This window comes from Pongo abelii, chromosome 2, assembly GCF_028885655.2.
Source record: "Pongo abelii isolate AG06213 chromosome 2, NHGRI_mPonAbe1-v2.0_pri, whole genome shotgun sequence".
NCBI lineage: Eukaryota > Metazoa > Chordata > Mammalia > Primates > Hominidae > Pongo > Pongo abelii.
In genome coordinates, this window is record NC_085928.1 from 6,371,230 (window position 1) to 6,390,243 (window position 19,014).

Here is a 19,014-nt window from a genome sequence, read left to right on the forward strand (position 1 = left end):
TTAATCTCCTTCCTGAGTGTTCTATCCATGATTAAAAGTGGAGTTTTAAGTCCAACTATTGTTGAATTGGCCATTTCTCTCTTCATTTCCATCAGTTAAGGTTTGTGTATTTTAGGGCTCTGTTGTTGGAAAAAATATGTTTACAGTTACATGTTCCTCATAGAATGACCCATCTATTGTCATAAAAATGTCCTTCTTTGTCTCCAATTATTATTGTTGAATCGTCTATTTTTTCTTTCAATTTTATTAGTTTTTCCTTCATTTTGAGGCTCTTATTAGATGTCTGTATGTTTATAATTTTAAAAGTGAGGCAGTTATATCTTTCTGATGCACTTAATTTTTTCATTCTGACATGTCCTTTTTGTCTCTAGCAATATTTTTTAGCCTGAAGTCTATTTTGTCTGATGCTAATGTAGCCACTGTGGCTTTGTATGGTTATTATTGTACAGTATGGATCTTTTTCTGTGTCTTTAACTCTAAAGTTTGTCTCTTATCAACAGTTTATAGTTAGATCTCACTTTTTTAATGCAGTCTAACCCTCTGTGCCTTTATATTTGGGTATTTAAGTCATTTGCTTAATGTAACTATTAATATGGCTAGACTTACATTGGCCATTTCGCTATTGTTTTCTGTCTCCTGCCTTTTTTCTCTGTTTTTCCTTGACTGCTTTCCTTCGTGTTAAGTGAATATTATTTAGTGTACCATTTTAATTTCACCATTGATTTTTTTCTATATTTTTGGTTATTTTCTTAATTATTGTTACAGAGATTTCAATATGCATCTTAACTTATCACAGTCTACTTCAAAATTTTTTTAAAATTATACTTTAAGTTCTGGGGTACATGTGCAGAACGTGCAGGTTTGTTACATAGGTATACACATGCCATGGTGGTTTGCTGTACCCATCAACCTGTCATCTACATTAGATATTTCTCCTAATGCTATCCCTCCCCTAGCCCCCCATCCCCCGACAGGCCCCGGTGTGTGATATTCCCCTCCCTGTGTCCATGTGTTCTCATTGTTCAACTCCCACTTGAGTGAGAATGTGTGGTGTTTGGTTTTCTGTTCTTGTGTTAGTTTGCTGAGAAGATGGGTTCCAGCTTCATCTATGTCCCTGCAAAGGACATGAACTCATCCTTTTTATGGCTGCATAGTATTCCATGGTGTATATGTGATACATTTTCTTTATCCAGTCTATCACTGATGGGCATTTGGGTTGGTTCAAAGTCTTTGCTATTGTCAACAGTGCCACAGTAAACACACATGAGCATATGTCTTTATAGTAGAAGGATTTATAATCCTTAGGGTATATACCCAGTAATAGGATTGCTGGGTCAAATGGTATTTCTGGTTCTAGATCCTTGAGGAATCACCACACTGTCTTCCACAATTGTTGAACAAATTTACACTCCCACCAACAGTGTAAAAGCATTCCTATTTCTCCACATCCTCTCCAGCATCTGTTGTTCCCTGACTTTTTAGTGATCGCCATTCTAACTGGCATGAGATGGTATCTCATTATGGTTTTGATTTGCGTTTCTCTAATGACCAGTGATGATGAGCTTTTTTTCATAGGTTTGTTGGCTGCATAAATATCTTCTTTTGAGAAGTGTCTGTTCATATCCTTTGCCCACTTTTTTATGGGGTTCTTTGTTTTTTTCTTGTAAATTTGTTTAAGTCCTTTGTAGATTCTGGATATTAGTCCTTTGTCAGATGGATAGATTGCAAAAATTTTCTCCCATTCTGTAGGTTGCCTGATCATTCTGATGATAGTTTCTTTTGCTGTGCAGAAGCTCTTTAGTTTAATTAGATCCCATTTGTCCATTTTGGCTCCTGTTGCCATTGCTTTTGGTGTTTTAGTCATGAAGTTTTTGTCCATGCCTATGTCCTGAATGGTATTGCCTAGGTTTTCTTCTAGGGTTTTTATGATTTTAGGTCTTATGTTTAAGTCTTTAATCCATCTTGAGTTAATTTTTGTATAAGGTGTAAGAAAAAGGTCCAGTTTCAGTTTTTTTGCATATGGCTAGCCAGTTTTCCCAACGCCATTTATTAAATAGGGAATCCTTTCCCCATTGCTTGTTTTTGTCAGGTTTGTCAAAGATCAGCTGGTTATAGATGTGTGGTGTTATTTTTGAGGCCTCCGTTCTGTCCCATTGGTCTATATATCTGTTTTGGTACCAGTACCATGCTGTTTTTGTTCCTGTAGCCTTGTAGTATAGTTTGAAGTCAGGTAGGGTGATGCTTCCAGCTTTGTTCTTTTTGCCTAGGATTGTCTTGGCTTACAGGCTCTTTTTTGGTTCTATATGAAATTTAAAGTAGTTTTTTCTAATTCTGTGAAGAAAGTCAATGGTAGCTTGATGGGGTTAGCAATGAGTCTATAAATTACTTTGGGCAGTATGGCTATTTTCATGATACTGATTCTTCCTATCCATGAGCATGGAATGTTTTTCCATTTGTTTGTGTCCCCTCTTATTTCCTTGAGCAGTGGTTTGTAGTTCTCCTTGAAGAGGTCCTTCATATCTCTTGTAAGTTGTATTCCTAGGTATTTTATTCTCTTTGCAGAAATTTTGAATGGGAGTTCACTCATGATTTGGCTCTCTGTTTGTCTATTATTGGTGTATAGGAATGCTTATAATTTTTGCACATTAATTTTGTATCCTGAGACTTTGCTGAAGTTGCTTATCAGCATAAGGAGATTTTGGGCTTGAGACGATGGGGTTTTCTAAATATACAATCATGTCATCTGCAAACAGAGACAGTTTGATTTCCTCTCTTCCTATTTGAATATTCTTTATTTTTTTCTTTTGCCTGATTGCCCTGGCCGGAACTTGCAATACTAGATTGAATAGGCATGGTGAGAGAGGGCATCCTTGTCTTGTGCTAGTTTTCAAAGGGAATGCTTCCAGTTTTTGCCCATTCAGTATGATATTGGCTGTGAGTTTGTCATAAGTAGCTCTTATTATTTTGAGATATGTTTCATCAATACCTAGTTTATTGAGAATTTTTAACATGAAGGGGTGTTGAATTTTGTCATATGCCTTTTCTGCATCTATTGAGATAATCATGTGGTTTTTGTCATTGGTTCTGTTCATGTGATGGATTACATTTGTTGATTTGCATATGTTGAACCAGTCTTGCATCCAGGGATGAAGCTGACTTGATTGTGGTGGATAAGCTTTTTCATGTGCTGCTGGATTTGGTTTGCCAGTATTTTATTGAGGATTTTTGCATCAATGTTCATTAGGGATACTGGCCTGAAATTTTCTTTTTTTTTGTTGTGTCTCTGCCGGGTTTGCATATCAGGATGATGCTGGCCTCATGAAATGAGTTAGGGAGGATTCTCTCTTTTTCTATTGTTTGAAATAGTTTCAGAAAGAATGGTACCAGCTCCTTTTTGTATCTCTCGTAAAAGTCAGCTGTGAATCTGTCTGGTCCTGGATTTTTTTGGTTGGTAGGCTATTAATTACTGCCTCAATTTCAGAACTTGTTACTGGTCTATTCAGGGATTTGACTTCTTCCTGGTTTAGACTTGGGAGGGTGTATGAGTCCAGGAATTTATCCATTTCTTCAAGATTTTCTAGTTTATTTGCATAGAGGTGTTCATAGCATTCTCTGATGGTAGTTTGTATTTCTGTGGGATCAGTGGTGATATTCCCTTTATCATTTTTTGTTGCGTCCATTTGATTCTTCTCTCACCTTCTTTATTAATCTTGCTAGCAGTCTATCTAGTTTGTCGATCATTTCAAAAAACCGGCTCATGGATTCATTGATTTTTTGAGGGACTTTTTGTGTCTCTAACTCCTTCAGTTCTGCTCTGATCTTAGTTATTTCTTGTCTTCTGCTAGCTTTTGAATTTGGTCTTGCTTCTCTAGTTCTTTTCATTGTGATGTTAGGGTGTCGATATACGATCTTTCCTGCTTTCTCTTGTGGGCATTTAGTGCTATAAATTTCCCTCTAAACACTGCTTTAAATGTGTCCCAGAGATTCTGGGACATTGTGTCTTTGTTCTCATTGGTTTCAAAGAACTTATTTATTACTGCCTTAATTTTGTTATTTATCCAGTAGTCATTCAGTAGCAGGCTGTTCAGTTTCCATGTAGTTGTGCGGTTTTGAGTGAGTTTCTTAATCCTGAGTTCCAATTTAATTGCACTGTGGTCTGAGAGACTGTTTATGATTTCCATTCTTTTGCATTTGCTGAGGAGTGTTTTACTTCCAATTATGTAGTCAAGTTTAGAATAAGTGTGATGTGGTCCTGAGAAGAATGTATATTCTGTTGATTTGGGGTGGAGAGTTCTCTAGATGTCTATTAGATCTGCTTGGCCCAGAGATGAGTACAAGTTCTGAATATCCTTGTTAATTTTCTGTCTCGTTGATCTGTCTAATATTGACAGTGGGGTGTTAAAATCTCCAACTATTGTTGTGTGGGAGTCTAAGTCTCTTTGTAGGTCTCTAAGAACTTGCTTTTTTAATCTGGGTGCTCCTGTATTGGATGCATATATATTTAGGATAGTTAGCTCTTCTTGTTGCATTGATCCCTTTACCATTATGTAATGCCCTTCTTTGTCTCTTTTGTTCTTTGTTGGTTTAAAGTCTGTTTTATCAGAGAGCTAGGATTGCAACCCTTGCTTTTTTTTTGCTTTCAATTTGCTTGGTACATCTTCCTCCATCCCTTTATTTTGAGCCTTTGTGTGTCTTTGCAAGTGAGATGGGTCTCCTGAATACAGCACACTGATGGGTCTTGACTCTTTATCCAATTTGCCAGTCTGTGTCTTTTAATTGGGGCATTTAGCCCATTTACGTTTAAGGTTAATATTGTTTTGTGTGAATTTGATTTTGTTATTATGATGCTAGCTGGTTATTTTGCCTTTTAGTTGATGCAGTTTCTTCATAGTGTCAATGGTCTTTACAATTTGGTATGTTTTTGCAGTGGCTGGTCCCAGTTGTTCCTTTCCATGTTTAGTGCTTCTTTTAGGAGCTCTTGTAAGGCAGGCCTGGTGGTGACAAAATCTCTCAGCATTTGCTTGTCTGTAAAGGATTTTATTTCTCCTTTGCTTATGAAGCTTAGTTTGGCTGGATATAAAATTCTGGGTTGAAAATTCTTTTCCTTAAGAATGTTGAATATTGGTCCCCACTCTCTTCTGGCTTGTAGAGTTTCTTATGAGAGATCCACTGTTAGTCTGATGGGCTTCCCTTTGTGAGTAAGCCGACCTTTCTCTCTGGCTGCCCTTAACATTTTTTCCTTCATTTCAACCTTGGTGAATCTGGTAATTATGTGTCTTGGGGTTGCTCTTCTCAAGGAGTATCTTTGTGGTGGTCTCTGTATTTACTGAATTTGAATGTTGGGCTGTCTTGCTGGGTTGGGCAAGTTCTTCTGGATAATCTCCTGAAGAGTGTTTTCCAACTTGGTTCCATTCTCCCCGTCACTTTCAGGTACACCAATCAGACGTAGATTTGGTCTTTTCACATAGTCCTACATTTCTTGGAGGCTTTGTTTGTTCCTTTTCATTCTTTTTTCTCTAATCTTGTCTTCTCACTTTATTTCATTAAGTTGATCTTCAGTCTCTGATATGCTTTCTTCAGCTTGATTGATTCAGCTATTGATACTTGTGTATGTTTCCTGAAGTTCTCATGCTGTGTTTTTCAGCTCCATCAGATCATTTATGTTCTTCTCTAAACTGGTTATTCTGGTTAGCAATTCCTCTAATATTTTTTCAGGGTTCTTAGCTTCCTTGCATTGGGTTAGAACACGCTCCTTTAGCTTGGAGGAGTTTGTTATTACCCACCTTCTGAAGCCTACTTCTGTCAATTCGTCAAACTCATTCTCCATCCAGTTTTGTTCCATTGCTGGCAAGGAGTTGTGATCCTTTGGAGGAGAAGAGGCATTCTGGTTTTTGGAATTTTCAGCCTTTTCATGCTGGTTTCTCCTCATCTTTGTGGATTTATCTACCTTTGGTCTTTGATGTTGGTGACCTTTGGGTGGGGTCTCTGAGTGGACGTCCTTTTTGTTGATATTGATGCTGTTCCTTTCTGTTTGTTAGTTTTCCTTCTAACAGTCAGGCCCTTCTGCTGCAAGTCTGCTGGAGTTTTCTGGAGGTCCTCTCCAGACCCTGTTTGCCTGGGTATCACCAGAGGAGGCTGCAGAACAGCAAAGATTGCTGCCTGTTCCTTCCTCTGGAAGCTTCGTCCCAGAGAGGCACCCACCAGATGCCAACTGGAGCTTTTCTGTATGAGGTGTCTTTTGATCCCTGCTGGGAGACATGGGGGTCAGGGATGCACTTGAGGAGGCAGTCTGACCCTTAGCAGAGCTCGAATGCTGTGCTGGGAGATCTGCTGCTCTCTTCAGAGCTGTCCAGCAGGATGTTTAAGTCTTCTGAAGCTGCACCCACAGGTGTCCTTTCCCCCAGGTGCTCTGTCCCAGGGAGATGGGGGTTTTTTTCTGACTGGGGCTGCTGCCTTTTATTCAGAGATGCCCTGCACAGAGAGGAGGAATCTAGAGAGGCAGTCGGGCTACAGCAGCTTTGCTGAGCTGTGGAGGGCTCTGCCCAGTTGGAACTTCCCAGTGGCTTTGTTTACACTGTGAGGGTAAAACCTCCTACTCAAGCCTCAGTAATGGTGGATGCCCCTCCTCACACCAAGCTCAAGCATCCCAGGTCGACCTCAGACTGCTGTGCTGGCAGCGAGAATTTCAAGCTAGTGGATCTTAGCTTGCTGGGCTCTGTGGGGGTGGGATCTGCTGAGCTAGACCACTTGGCTCCCTGGCTTCAGCCCCCTTTCCAGGGGAGTGAATGAACGATTCTGTCTCACTGGTCTTCCAGGCACCACTGGGGTATGAAAAAAAAAAAAACTCTTGCAGCTAGCTTGATGTCTGCCCAAATGGCTGCCCAGTTTTGTGCTTGAAACCCAGGGCCCTGGTGGTGTAGGCACCGGAGCGAATCTCCTGGTCTGAGGGTTATGAAGACCATGGGAAAAGCGTAGTAGCTGGGCCAGAGTGCCCTGTTCCTCATAGTACAGTCCTTCACCACTTCCTTTGGCTAGAGGAGGAAGTTCCCTGAACCCTTATGCTTCCCTGGTGAGGTGACACCCCACCCTGCTTCGGCTTGCCCTCCATGGGCTGTACCCACTGTCTAACCAGTTGCAATCAGATAAACCAGGTGCCTCAGTTGGAAATGGAGAAATCACCCGCCTTCTGCGTTGATCTCACTGGAAGATGCAGACCGGAGCTGGTCCTATTCAGCCGTCTTGCGAGCAGCAATCCTTGTCTACTTCAAATTATTATTAATACTGGTAAAATATAAACTCTTTGTTCCAGCATATCTCTATTTTCATATCTCTCCTTTGTGCTAATATTTTAAAACCTATTATATTCATATATGTTATAAAGCAAACAATACAGTGTTGCAATTATTGCTTTATGCAATACTATGTATTTTAAAGATGTTAAAGAAAGAAATGAGAAATATGTATTTATAGTCTTTTATATTAATTAATGTGCAGGTATACCTTGTTTTATTGCACTTTGGAGATGCTGTGTTTTTTGACAAATTGGAGGTTAGTGGCAACCCTGTGTTGAGCAAGTCTATTGGCACCATTTTTCCAGCAGCATGTGTTCACTTCATGTCTCTGTGTCACATTTTGGTAATTCTCACAATATTTCAAAGTTTTTCATTATTTTATCTGTTATGGTGACTGCAATCAGTGATCTTTGATGTTACTATTGTAATTGTTTTGGAGTGCCACAAACTATGCTCATACAATACAGTAAACTTAATCGATAAATATATGTGTTCTGACTGCTCCCCCAACCACCCATTCTGTGTTTCTCTCTCTCTTCTGGCTTCCCTATTCCCTGAGACACAACAATATTAAAGTTACACTAATTAATAACCCTACAATGGCCTGAGAGTGTTCAAGTGAAAGGAAGAGTTTTACATCTTTCCCTTTAAATCAAAAACTAGAAATGATTAAGCTTAGTGAGGAAGGTATGTTGAAAGCCAAGATAAGCCAAAAGCAAGGTCTCTTTCACCAGTTAGGCAAGTTGTGAATGCAAAGGAAAAGTTCTTGAAGGAAAGTAAAAGTGCTGCTCCAGCAAACATATGCATGATAAAAAAGTGAAGCAGACTTACTGCTGATATGGAGAAGGCTTGAGTGGTCTGGATAGAAGATCAAACCAGCCACAACACTTCCTTAAGCCAAAGCTTAATCCAGAGAAAGGCCCTAACTCTCTTCAATTCTATGAAGGCTGAGAGAGGTAAGGAAGCTGAAGAAGGAAAGTTTGAATCTAGCAGGGATTGGCTCACGAGGTTTGAGGAAAGAAACCATCTTCATAGCAGAAGTGCAAGGTGAAGCAGCAGCAAGTGCTGATGTAGAAGCTGCAGCAAGTTATTGAGAAGATCCAGCTATGGTAATTGATAGAGGTAGCTACACTAAACAACAGATTTTCAGTGGAGATAAAACATACTTCTATTGGTAGAAAATGCCATCTAGGACTTTCACAGCTAGAGAGAAGTCAATGCCTGGCTTCAAAGCATCAAAGTACAGGCTGACTCTCTTGTGAGGGGCTAATGAAGTTGGTGATTTTAAGTTGAAGCCAGTGTTCACTTACCATTCCAAAAATCCTAGGGCTCTTACTAATTATGTTATTAATTAGGCTAAATCTACTCTGCCTGTGCTCTAGAAATGGAACCACGAAGCCTGGATGACAGCACATTTGTTACAGCATGGCTTACTGAATATTTTAAGCCCACTGTTGAGACCTACTGCTCAGCAAAAAATATTCCTTTCAAAATATTACTGTTTATTGACAATGCACTTGGTCATCCAAGAGCTCTGATACAGATGTATAAGTAGATTAATATTGTTTTTATGCCTGCTAATATATCCATTTTGCAGCCCATGGATCAAGAAGTAATTTTGATTTTCAAGTCTTCTTAATTAAGAAATACATTTCATAAAGCTATAGCTGATATAGATAGTGATTCCTCTGATGGATCTGGGCAAAGTAAGTTGAAAACTTTCTGGAAAGAATTCACCATTCTAGATGCCATTAAAAACATTCATGATTCATGGGAGGAGGTCAAAATGTCAACATTAACAGCAGTTTGGAAGAAGCTGATTCCAACCTTGATGGATAGCTTTGAGCGGTTCAAGACTTCAGTAGAGAAAGTCACTGCAGTTGTGGTGGAAACAGCAAGAGAACTAGAATTAGAAGTGGAGCCTGAGGATGTGACTGAACTGCCACAATCCCATAATACAATTTTAACTGATGAGAAGTTGCTTCTTATGATGATAAAATAAAGTGGTTTCTTAAAATGGAATCTACTCCATTTGAAGATGCTGTGAACATTGTTGAAATGGCAACAAAGGATTTAGACTAATACATAAACTTGGTTGATTAAGGCAGCAGCAGGGCTTAAAAGGATTAACTCCAATTTTGAAAGAATTTCTACTGTGGGTAAAATGCTACCAAACAGCACCACGTGGTACAGAGAAATCTTTAGTGAAAGAGTCAATCAATGCAGCAAGCTTCACTGTTGTCTTATTTTCAGAAATTGTCACAACCACCCTTCCTTTAGCAACCAACACCCTGATCAGTCAATAGCCATCATATAGAGGCAAGATCCTCCACCAGCAAAAAGACTATGACTTGCTGAAAACTCAGATGGTTTTTTTAAAGCGTCTTTTAGCAATAAAAGTATTTTTAAATTAAGGTATGTACATTTGTAGACATAATGCTATTGCAGACTTAATAGACTACAGTATAAAGGTATAATGTAAACATAACTTTTATATGCACTGGAAAACCAAAAAGTCTGTGTGATTTGCTTTATTGTGATATTTGCTTTATTGCAGTGGTCTGGAATTAAACCTGCAATATCTTTTATGTATGCCTTTATTTACCATTTCTGGTGGTTTTCATTTCTTTATGCTGATTTTAGTAACTCTCTGAAGTCATTTCTTTTTAGCTTGGTAGACTTCTTAGAGAACTTCTTCTAAGGTAAGCCAGTCAGCAACAGATTCTGTCAGTTTTTGTATTTCTGGGAATGTTTTTATTTTGCATTAATGTTTGGAGGATAGTTTTTTTGGGTACAGTAATTTTGGTTGATGGTCTTTTCCTGTCATCACTTGGAATGTGGTATCGCACTGCCTTATGGTGTCTATTGTTTCTAGTGAGAAGTCAGGAAAATTAATTTTACTCTTGCTCCCCTATACATGAGTCTATTTTCTCTTGCTGCTATTAAGATTTTCACTTTCTCCTTTGCTTTCAACAGTTTTACTGTGGTGTGCCTATGTGCATATGTCTTTGTATATTTTCAGTTTGGGGTTTGTTGAGCTTCTTGGATGTGTAATTAAAAATGTTTAAATTAAATTTAGGAAGTTTTGGCCAATATATTAATATATTAAAAAATTCTTTCTGCCTCTTTCTCTCTCTTTGTGTATTTTTGGGACTCCCTTTACACATATATTTGTGTGCTTCATATTGTCTGACAGGTCTCTGAGGCTCTCTTTATGATTTTCAGTCTCTTTAACTCTTAGTTTTTTAGATTGAATAATTTCTACTGATCTTTCTTCAAGTTTAAGAATTGCTTCTTCTATCTCAAATCTGCTGTTGAACCCTTCTAGTGATGTTTTTTCATTTCAATTATCTTACAAGAGTGCAATAAGCTACCCAGACATAGGGATGATCCCTAGGAAATCAGGCTTAAGAGTAAAAACAAGAATAAAAAACTGGACAGAGACATCAGAAGCCACACTGTGTAAGGGAGACAGATTTCACCCTTTTAACCAGGCAAGTTACGAAATAATCAGCTCCAGAATTTCATTTTGGTTCTTTTTCTATAACTCATATCTCCTAATCAGTGATCTCTTTTTGTTGATTCGTTATGGTTATACTTTCCTTTAGTTCTTTGAATATGGTTTCTTTAGTTATTTGAACATATAGTGTATTTGAAGTATTTTTCTGCTAAGTCGAACATCCAGGAACCATCAGCAATAGTTTCTAGTGAGAGTCTTTTTCCTGAGTATGGGTCACATTTTACTGTTTCTTTTCATGTCTCATAGTTTTGTTGAAAATTAGACATTTTAGATAAAATATTGTAGTAACTCTGGATTCTGATTTGTTCACTCTGACAGTTGTTGACACTCTGTTTGTCTGCTTGTTTATTTAGTAAATTGCCTAGTTAAAAGTGTGAAATCTGTCTCCCTTACACAGTGTGGCCCCGGATGTCTCTGTCCAGTTTTTTATTCTTGTTTTTACTCTTAAGCCTGGTTTCCTAGGGGTCATCCCTGTGTCTAGTAGCTTAAAATGATCGTGCAGAGGTTGCACTCAAACACTTTGAGCCAGTATGGCTTTTGTCTTCTGCTGATGTATGTGTGTGGGGGAAAGAGTGCATTCAAAGTTCAGGATGTTTTCAAGTCTGCTGTGGTTTTCACTTTCTTCTGGGCACTGTCATGTCTCTTAGACAACTGTGCATAGACTCAGGGTTGGCCAACATGTGTGCATAGCCTTCTCCATTCTTTATTTCACACATGCTGCTGGGACTGTCTTTGCCCCAGTCACAATGACAACTCAGAATAGTAGAGCTATTGGCCCGCCTGTTTCCCCATTCTGAGATTATCACTTTCACCAAGTAGCCATCACACACTGCTCCACATTCAGTGAGTCACCTTCAACCATGGCAGCCTCATTTCTGGTTCTCATACCCTAGAGAAGCCTGTGTCAACTGGATGAGGGGATTGGGAACAGCCCTAGGTACTATGGTCATAGTCTTACCTGTTGCTATTTGAATATCAGTAAGTTTTCAAGCATGACAGCTCTCAGATGGCTGTACGTATATGGCCCGTGTTCAGCATGCCTAAATGGTTGGTCTGTCGGTTTTATCCAGCTCTTCGAGCAGAGCATTTGCTCACATCCTCACACAACCATAGCTGGAAGTCTTATGCATTCCCACCACAGCATATTATTTTTATTACTACCCTTCATTTAAAAAATTGAACTGATGAAATTACATCTGAAATTATTTCCTTTTTGCTTGAAGAAAACCTATTAGTGTTTCCTTTAGTTCCTGTCTGCTAGTGACAGTTCTGTAATTTAAAATGTATCTGAACTTGCCTTTATTCATCTTTGCTCTTGAAAGATATTTTCTCTGGTTATAAAGTTCTTGGGTTGGTAGTTATTTTCTTTGGCACATTGGTATTATCATTCTATTGTCCTCTGTCTTTTGTATTTCTTGTGGAAAAGCTAGCACTCATTCTAATTGTCACTTTTTAAAGGTAATTTTTGGGTACTTCTGCCTGTTTTAAGACTTTCTCTTAGTCTTCGGTTTTCAGCAGTTTTACTTTGAAATATTTGTGTAGGCTTTAAAAAATTGTGCTTGGGATTTGTTGGAATTTTTGAATCTATAGATGGATTTTTTTCATCACCTTTGGACAATTCTCAGCCATTTTATCATCATTTATTGCCCCTCTATCTCACAGCTTCTACTGGATTCCAGTGAAACGTATTTAGACCTTTTACTGTGTTCTCTCTGTCTTTTATTCCCTCATTTGTTTTCCTCTCATAGTTTTATCTCACTGTGCTTCATTTTAGACATTTTCTTTTTAATCTATCATCTAACTTAATTCTCTCTTTAGCTGTGTCTAATCCACTGTTAACCCATCCATTGTGTTTTTAATTTCAGTGTTTATATTTTGAAATTGGGGAATTTATTTCTATTTAGCTCAAATCTGCCATTCATTTTTTTAAAATATAGTTTTCAATTCTCTGCTGAAATCATCAGTCTTTTCTGTTGTCTCCTGGGACTTATACACATAGTAATTTTAAAGACTTTTCCTGATCATCCCAATATCCAGAGCCTCTGTGTGTCTATTTCTATCATCTGTTGACTGCTGGTTTCATTCATGTTGTCTTGTCTCTTCATTTGCTTAGATATGTTTAGCTATGTGGTAGATATTTTATATGCTAAATTGTTTGCCAAAATAACTCGAGGCCTAGGATTGTAGGTATTCTCTTTCAGAGAATATTTTTGTTTGCTTCTACCATTATCCTAGTGGACACTAGAATTTGGCATCACTTCAATGCAGTTTCACAGATTGAGATCTTCTGGGTGTCCAGATGACTGGAAGCTGGACTCGCCAACTTCTTGTTCACTTCTGGGCATCAGATCTTTGTTATGCAATCCACATATACAGTTTGCTTTTTGAACTGGTACCTCCCATGGGCCAGTTAGTATGAGTCAAGGTGAGGCAGGGGCAGCACCAGGGGTGGGAGACCATAGGACAGAGCCAACACCAGCATACTTGGCAGGGAGGGAACCACAAGGAACAGCTTCCAATTTAGTGTTAGAAAGATTCCTTCCCCTGGAGCTGTCCAGGGAGGGTTTCCCAGGTGGGAGGAAGCACTTTACCATGGCAGAGGGGAGCAGGGTTTGGGTGCTGGAGGAAGTGCAGAGGGGAATTTGGGCATTTAATGGGGTATGAGAGACAGAGAACTGGATTCCTTTGAAGGCCTATGAGGTTCTATGTCTTCCCGGCAGAAAGAATTCCATCTGATTGGTGAGAAGCTCCCCCAGGCTGCCTCTTGAGAGCACAAATGCCATTTGTGTCGCCTTAGCACTCAACCCATTGCTGTGGAAAACTCATTTCCCACCAAAGGGAAAGGAATTCTTTTTAATTTTAATTTTAGATTTAGGGGGTACATGTGCAGGTTTGTTATATATTACATGATGCTGAGGTTTGGGCTTCTATTGATCCCTTCACTCAGATTGTGAACACTGTACCCAATAGGAAGTTTTTCAGCCCTTGCCCTCTCCCTCCTCCTTTTGGAGTCCCTGCTGTCTACTATTGTCATCTTTTTGCCCATGTGTACCCAGTGTTTAGCTCCCACTTATGAGTGAGAATGTATTATATTTGGTTTTCTATTTTTGTGTTAATTCACTTAGGATAATGGCCTCCAGCTGCATCCATGTTGCTGCAAAGGCCAGGATTTTATTCCTTTTTATGGCTGTGTAGTATTCCATGGTGTATATGTACCACATTTCTTTATTCATTCCACCGTTGATGGGCACCTGGGTTGATTCCATGCCTTTACTATTGTGAATAGTGCTATGATAAACACACCAGTGTAAGTGTCATTTTGGTAGAACAAGTTATTTTCCTTTGTGTATATGCCTAGTCATGGGATTGCTGGGTCTAATGGTAGTTCTATTTTCAGTTCTTTGAGAAACTTCCAAACTGCTTTCCATAGGGGCTGAACTAATTTACATTCCCACCAACAGTGCATAAGCATTCAGGAAGGTAATTTTTTTTTAAATGAGGCGCAGAACAAGGATCCTGGCTGTCCCTCAAGGCCAGCTACCCCATTGTCCGTCTTGCCAGTCCCTCCACCTCCCTGAGCTTGGCTCTAGCCTGTCTTTGATCCTTGCACAGCTGGGCTTGGTCCAGCCTCAGGGCCTTTGCACCTGCTCTTCTCTTGCCTGGGGTGCTCTTTCCCCAGTTCCTCACAGCTCTTGCCTCAAATGTCATCTGCTCCTGACCACCCAGTCTAAGGTGGATCTCCTTCATTCTCCATCACAGCAACATCTGCTAGTTCCTCTTTTTTATTTCTCAAATGCCCATCTGCAATTCTTTAAATTATGTAAGTATTTGTTACTGGTTTGCCTCTTCCTTTATAAAAGGAAACTCCACAGGCTCAGTGTATTAGTCTGTTTTCATGCTGCTAATAAAAACATACCTGAGACTGGGTCATTTATACAGGAAAGAGGTTTAATGGACTTACAGTTCCACATGGCTGGGGAGACCTTACAATCATGGCAGAAGGCAAGGAGGAGCAAGTCATGTCTTACATGGATGGAAGCAGGAAAAGAGAGAGCTTGTGAGGGAAATTCCCCTTATAGAACCATCAGATCTCATGAGACTTATTCACTATCATGAGAACAGCACGGGAATGACCCACTCCCATGATTCAATTACCTCCCACTGGGTCCCTCCTACAACACCTGGGAATTGTGGGAGCTACAATTCAAGATGAGATTTGGGTGGGGACACAGCCAAACCATATCCCTTGGGGACCTGTCTATCCTTCACGTCGCACTGGGACTGGTGCAGAGCTAATACCCATGCTAACAAATGCAGAGGGAATGGGTAAGTGAATAAGGGAGGTAGAGAGGGAATGAATAAATGACTCAGTGAGTAGTGCCTGTGATCTTAGAGCACCTAGATGTAAAGCTTCTGGGTGGGGGCAAGAGGAGGGGGCATTTGGGCCTGCACCCTGCTGAGAACCAGGGATTCACATGTGTGTAAACCCAGGCTGTGTCTAATTGCCCAGAAAGCTTTATTGGGGGCCTATGATGTGCTGGGAGTGAATCAAAACTGACTGAATTTCCTGATGCTTTGGCAAACACAATAAATAACTCCATTATATACTGTCATTTAATATCCTCTATGATAAAACAGCTCCTCTATATTAGAAATAAAACAGAGAGAAGGAGAAAGTGCTGGGAGGACCAGTTGCAATTTAAAATCATGTACATATCTCCCCAAGGTTATTACAGAAAAATAAAATATAACACATTGCATGTCATATTCATTCTAATATTACAGACAATACATCCCTTGTTATATTTATATGTGATAACACTGTAATATAGTGTAATACAGTAATATGACATATAATACAATATGTCATATGATAACATGTAGGTAATTATAACAAAATTATATGATATAATAAATTATATGTGATGATGATATATAATGATATATTGTATTATGTGCTCTATTACTTATATTCATATGGAATTCTGACCCCTTGCAGTCAGGCTCAAGGCTGACTTCCATGGGAACATGGGGAGTGCCTTGGGCCCCCTAAGATTAAGATACCAGGTAGCCTCAGTTCCGGTCCCGTGACCATCACTGCATGTCTCCGAGACACAGCTGCTCACCACAAAGGTTGTGGGGATGATTACATGAAAAGGGATGAGGGAATTGTCCTTAATAAGCACCTACTGGGTGCCAGTTAATTTTCACACCCAGCAGAATGATTCTTCCAACATTGCAGGCTGACATTCCTTTTAACTTATTATGATTATTATTGACATTAAGAAAGAGCCGAGAATTGGAGGGCCCAGCATAATCATTATACAGATGCGAACTCTCCTGCACCTCTGCCCCAGCAGCAGCAGTTGTTGTCCCACTCTGCTGCTCTCATTTCATCCCAAAGTCCTTAGTTGTGTGTGTGTGTGTGTGTGCACGCGTGTGCCTAGGGGGAGGGGCTGGAATGTTTTCAAGGAAATCCTGGACTTTACAGATAAGGATTAAAAAAAAAAAAGTAACCATGAAACTCTCATGGCATCCAAAAAAAATTGACAATAATTCCTTGCTATCTTCTAGCTTAGTCCATGTTTGGCCACCCATGGTCCTCTCAAGGGTGTTTTTTCACACCCAGTTTATTCAAATCAGGATCTCCGTAAGATCCACATAGTGCTTTTGGTTGATAAGTCTCTTAAGTGTCCCTTATAACATGTGCTCCCCCTGCTTTTCATTTCCATGCCATTTATTTCTTAAACAAGCAGGGTCAAAGTGTGTCCTATGGACATGCTTTGGAAATGAATGGATGGAGGAGTGAGTGAATGCATGATGGCTCACACTCATTCTCTCTTTGCAGGAAAAGTGGGCAAGTTTTGAGTTCAACCTGAGGCCTCAAGGATGTGTGCAACCCATGGTACTTGAATTTACTTATTCACTGTTTTTTTGGAAATTCTTATTTCCCAAAACTCGTGGAAGGAGCTGACTTCTGGCAGGAAATGTGGAACTGGCAGCGTGTCGTGCAAGCATCTGCAATCCCAGTCCTGAGTTGGACTTCTCAGAGAGGCTGGGCATTATTTATGGAGACGTCGGAGTGACAGGGGAACTTCTGGCCAGGAACTGCCGGTGGTGTCACATCCTTAACCTGGCTGACATCGGAACACCCTGGGGGGAGCATTTCTCCAGGAAAGGATGGTGGGTCATGAGCCCCCATGGTGTCTTTTCAAAGCAATAATAAAGATATCAGAAGGGCAATCTGTCAGGCACAGACACTACTGGGCCTTGCTGAAGCTGGGCAGATGGTGCAGAGGAGAAGAACAGGACTGGGAACCAGATGTTTCGTTTCCTGAAAATAGACATGTCAGGTCTTTGGGGCTGTCAGATGCCCCCTCATTAGCCCATCAGCCTAAATGGAGCCATTGAGCACTGACATCTCACTCAGCTGTGGCACCTGGCAGAGGACCCAGGCCCAGAGCTGTCCAGCCTGGGGTCCTGGCCTGGGGTCTGGAAAGGCCAGGAAAGGGGCAGCTACAGTGGACAGTCCTTTCCCCTCTACAGATGAGGAAACTGAGGCCAAGAGAGGGGACAGTGCTTCAAAGGGTGGCAGCAATTCAATGGCAGAGATGGAATGGACCAGGTTTCAGCTCAGGGGTTCATAGAATCTCAGTGCTCAGAGTCTTTGGGAACCCACACGAGAGGGCTTCTGGTTGGTTCAGATGCTCCTGAGTTGTTCTGGAGCTGCCCTGCCCCTTCCTATTTTTGCCATATCCTTGGGAGACTTGTCTTTGGGCTCATCTTACTTCAAGCACACTCACGTTTTTCCACTTAAGCAAATGGAAACTTGATAAACTGCCTTAAACAACAACAACCCCAAATCCAGCATCACACACCATGCATGCAAGGCAGTGTGTGATGAACACACTGAACAATGAACCCAGTGATTTCTAAGGAGTGGTGATGAATGCTGGTGAGCATGTGTCTCAGGATGCCAAGCCTGAGGTCCGTTCCCTTGGCTAATAAAGGCGGTGGGCGGACATTGGAGGGCACTAGAGACAGGCTGGCAGCAACCGAGACCTTCCCTATGCAGCAGTCAGCGTGAGGAGGAGATCATGGACCTTTTCATCAGGCGGGCTCACATTACTTAGTGTTCTGGTCCCATCTAATGGCATATTTTGGGAAACTTGGGGAACCTAGGCCCAAAGAAGAGGGGGCAAGTGCTTAAAGACCCACAGCAGGAGGCTGGTTCTGAAAGACTCATGGCTAGGGGGCTGGCTCTGCTTTCCAGAGACCACCAGGTGCTGGTGACCACACAGAGAGACACAGACAGACACACAGACACAGACACACACAGACACAGTCACGCACACAGAGACACATCCACAGAACCACACAGATGCACACATATGCACACAGACGCACACACATGCACACAGACACAGGTGCACACACATGCACACAGACACAGACACACATACACAGGTACAACCAGATGCACAGACACACAGATGCACATGGACACACACACAGACACACACAGACACAGACACATGCACACAGATGCACACAGATACACACACAGACACACAGGCACACAGACACACACACACACACACACCACGTGATCGTGACCCTGGGGGAAGCGCCTGCCCTCTCTGGGACTCAGTTTTCTTATCAGTACAATAGGAACAATAACTCTCCCTTTTCTAGGTTGGTCGTGAGCTGTCATTGGGCCATTCAACAAATACTTGCTGGACATTGGGTGTGAGGCATGTGGTAGGTGCTCAACACACAGAACCTCCTTCACCCTCAGAAGAGGCTCTGACCTATGAAGCATCAGGTATTAGCGCCCACTCTGCAGCAGCATGTGGCCAAGGCTTTACCTGCCTGTGCTCATTTGTCTGCCACTCCTTATGCTGGGCGCCATCTAACCATCTAACCCATGAGGAAACTGAGGCTCCCAGACGTGAAGTTGTGTGCTCAGGCATGAACAGGTGCTCTGGACAGTAAATAAGCTGGAGGCTCCTGGCGGGCAGAGGCAGCTCTCAGACTCAGACCCGGACCTTGGGACCCAGGAAATAGAGGCCCAGAGAGAACCGCCTCGCCTAGGGCCACCCACCCTCTATGTGAGCATCCAAGCTGCCTGCTGGTAATTCCAGATTCAGGGAGCTGAATTTCCAGGCCTGGGAGAAGAGCAAAGCCTGTCTCCGAGCCCCT

General features: G+C 41.0%; 1 long non-coding RNA gene across 1 annotated transcript in view; it reads left to right on the top strand.

Moving 5' to 3' along the window:
- The window catches only part of LOC103890065 (uncharacterized), a 57,626-nt gene extending 40,574 nt beyond the window's left edge, over positions 1 to 17,052 (top strand). Inside the window, exons 4-5 of the long non-coding RNA XR_654420.1 lie at positions 6,039 to 6,231; positions 16,661 to 17,052. This is a non-coding gene — a long non-coding RNA (uncharacterized LOC103890065). The remainder of the gene's footprint in view (positions 1 to 6,038; positions 6,232 to 16,660) is intronic.
- The last annotated feature ends 1,962 nt before the right edge of the window (positions 17,053 to 19,014 follow it).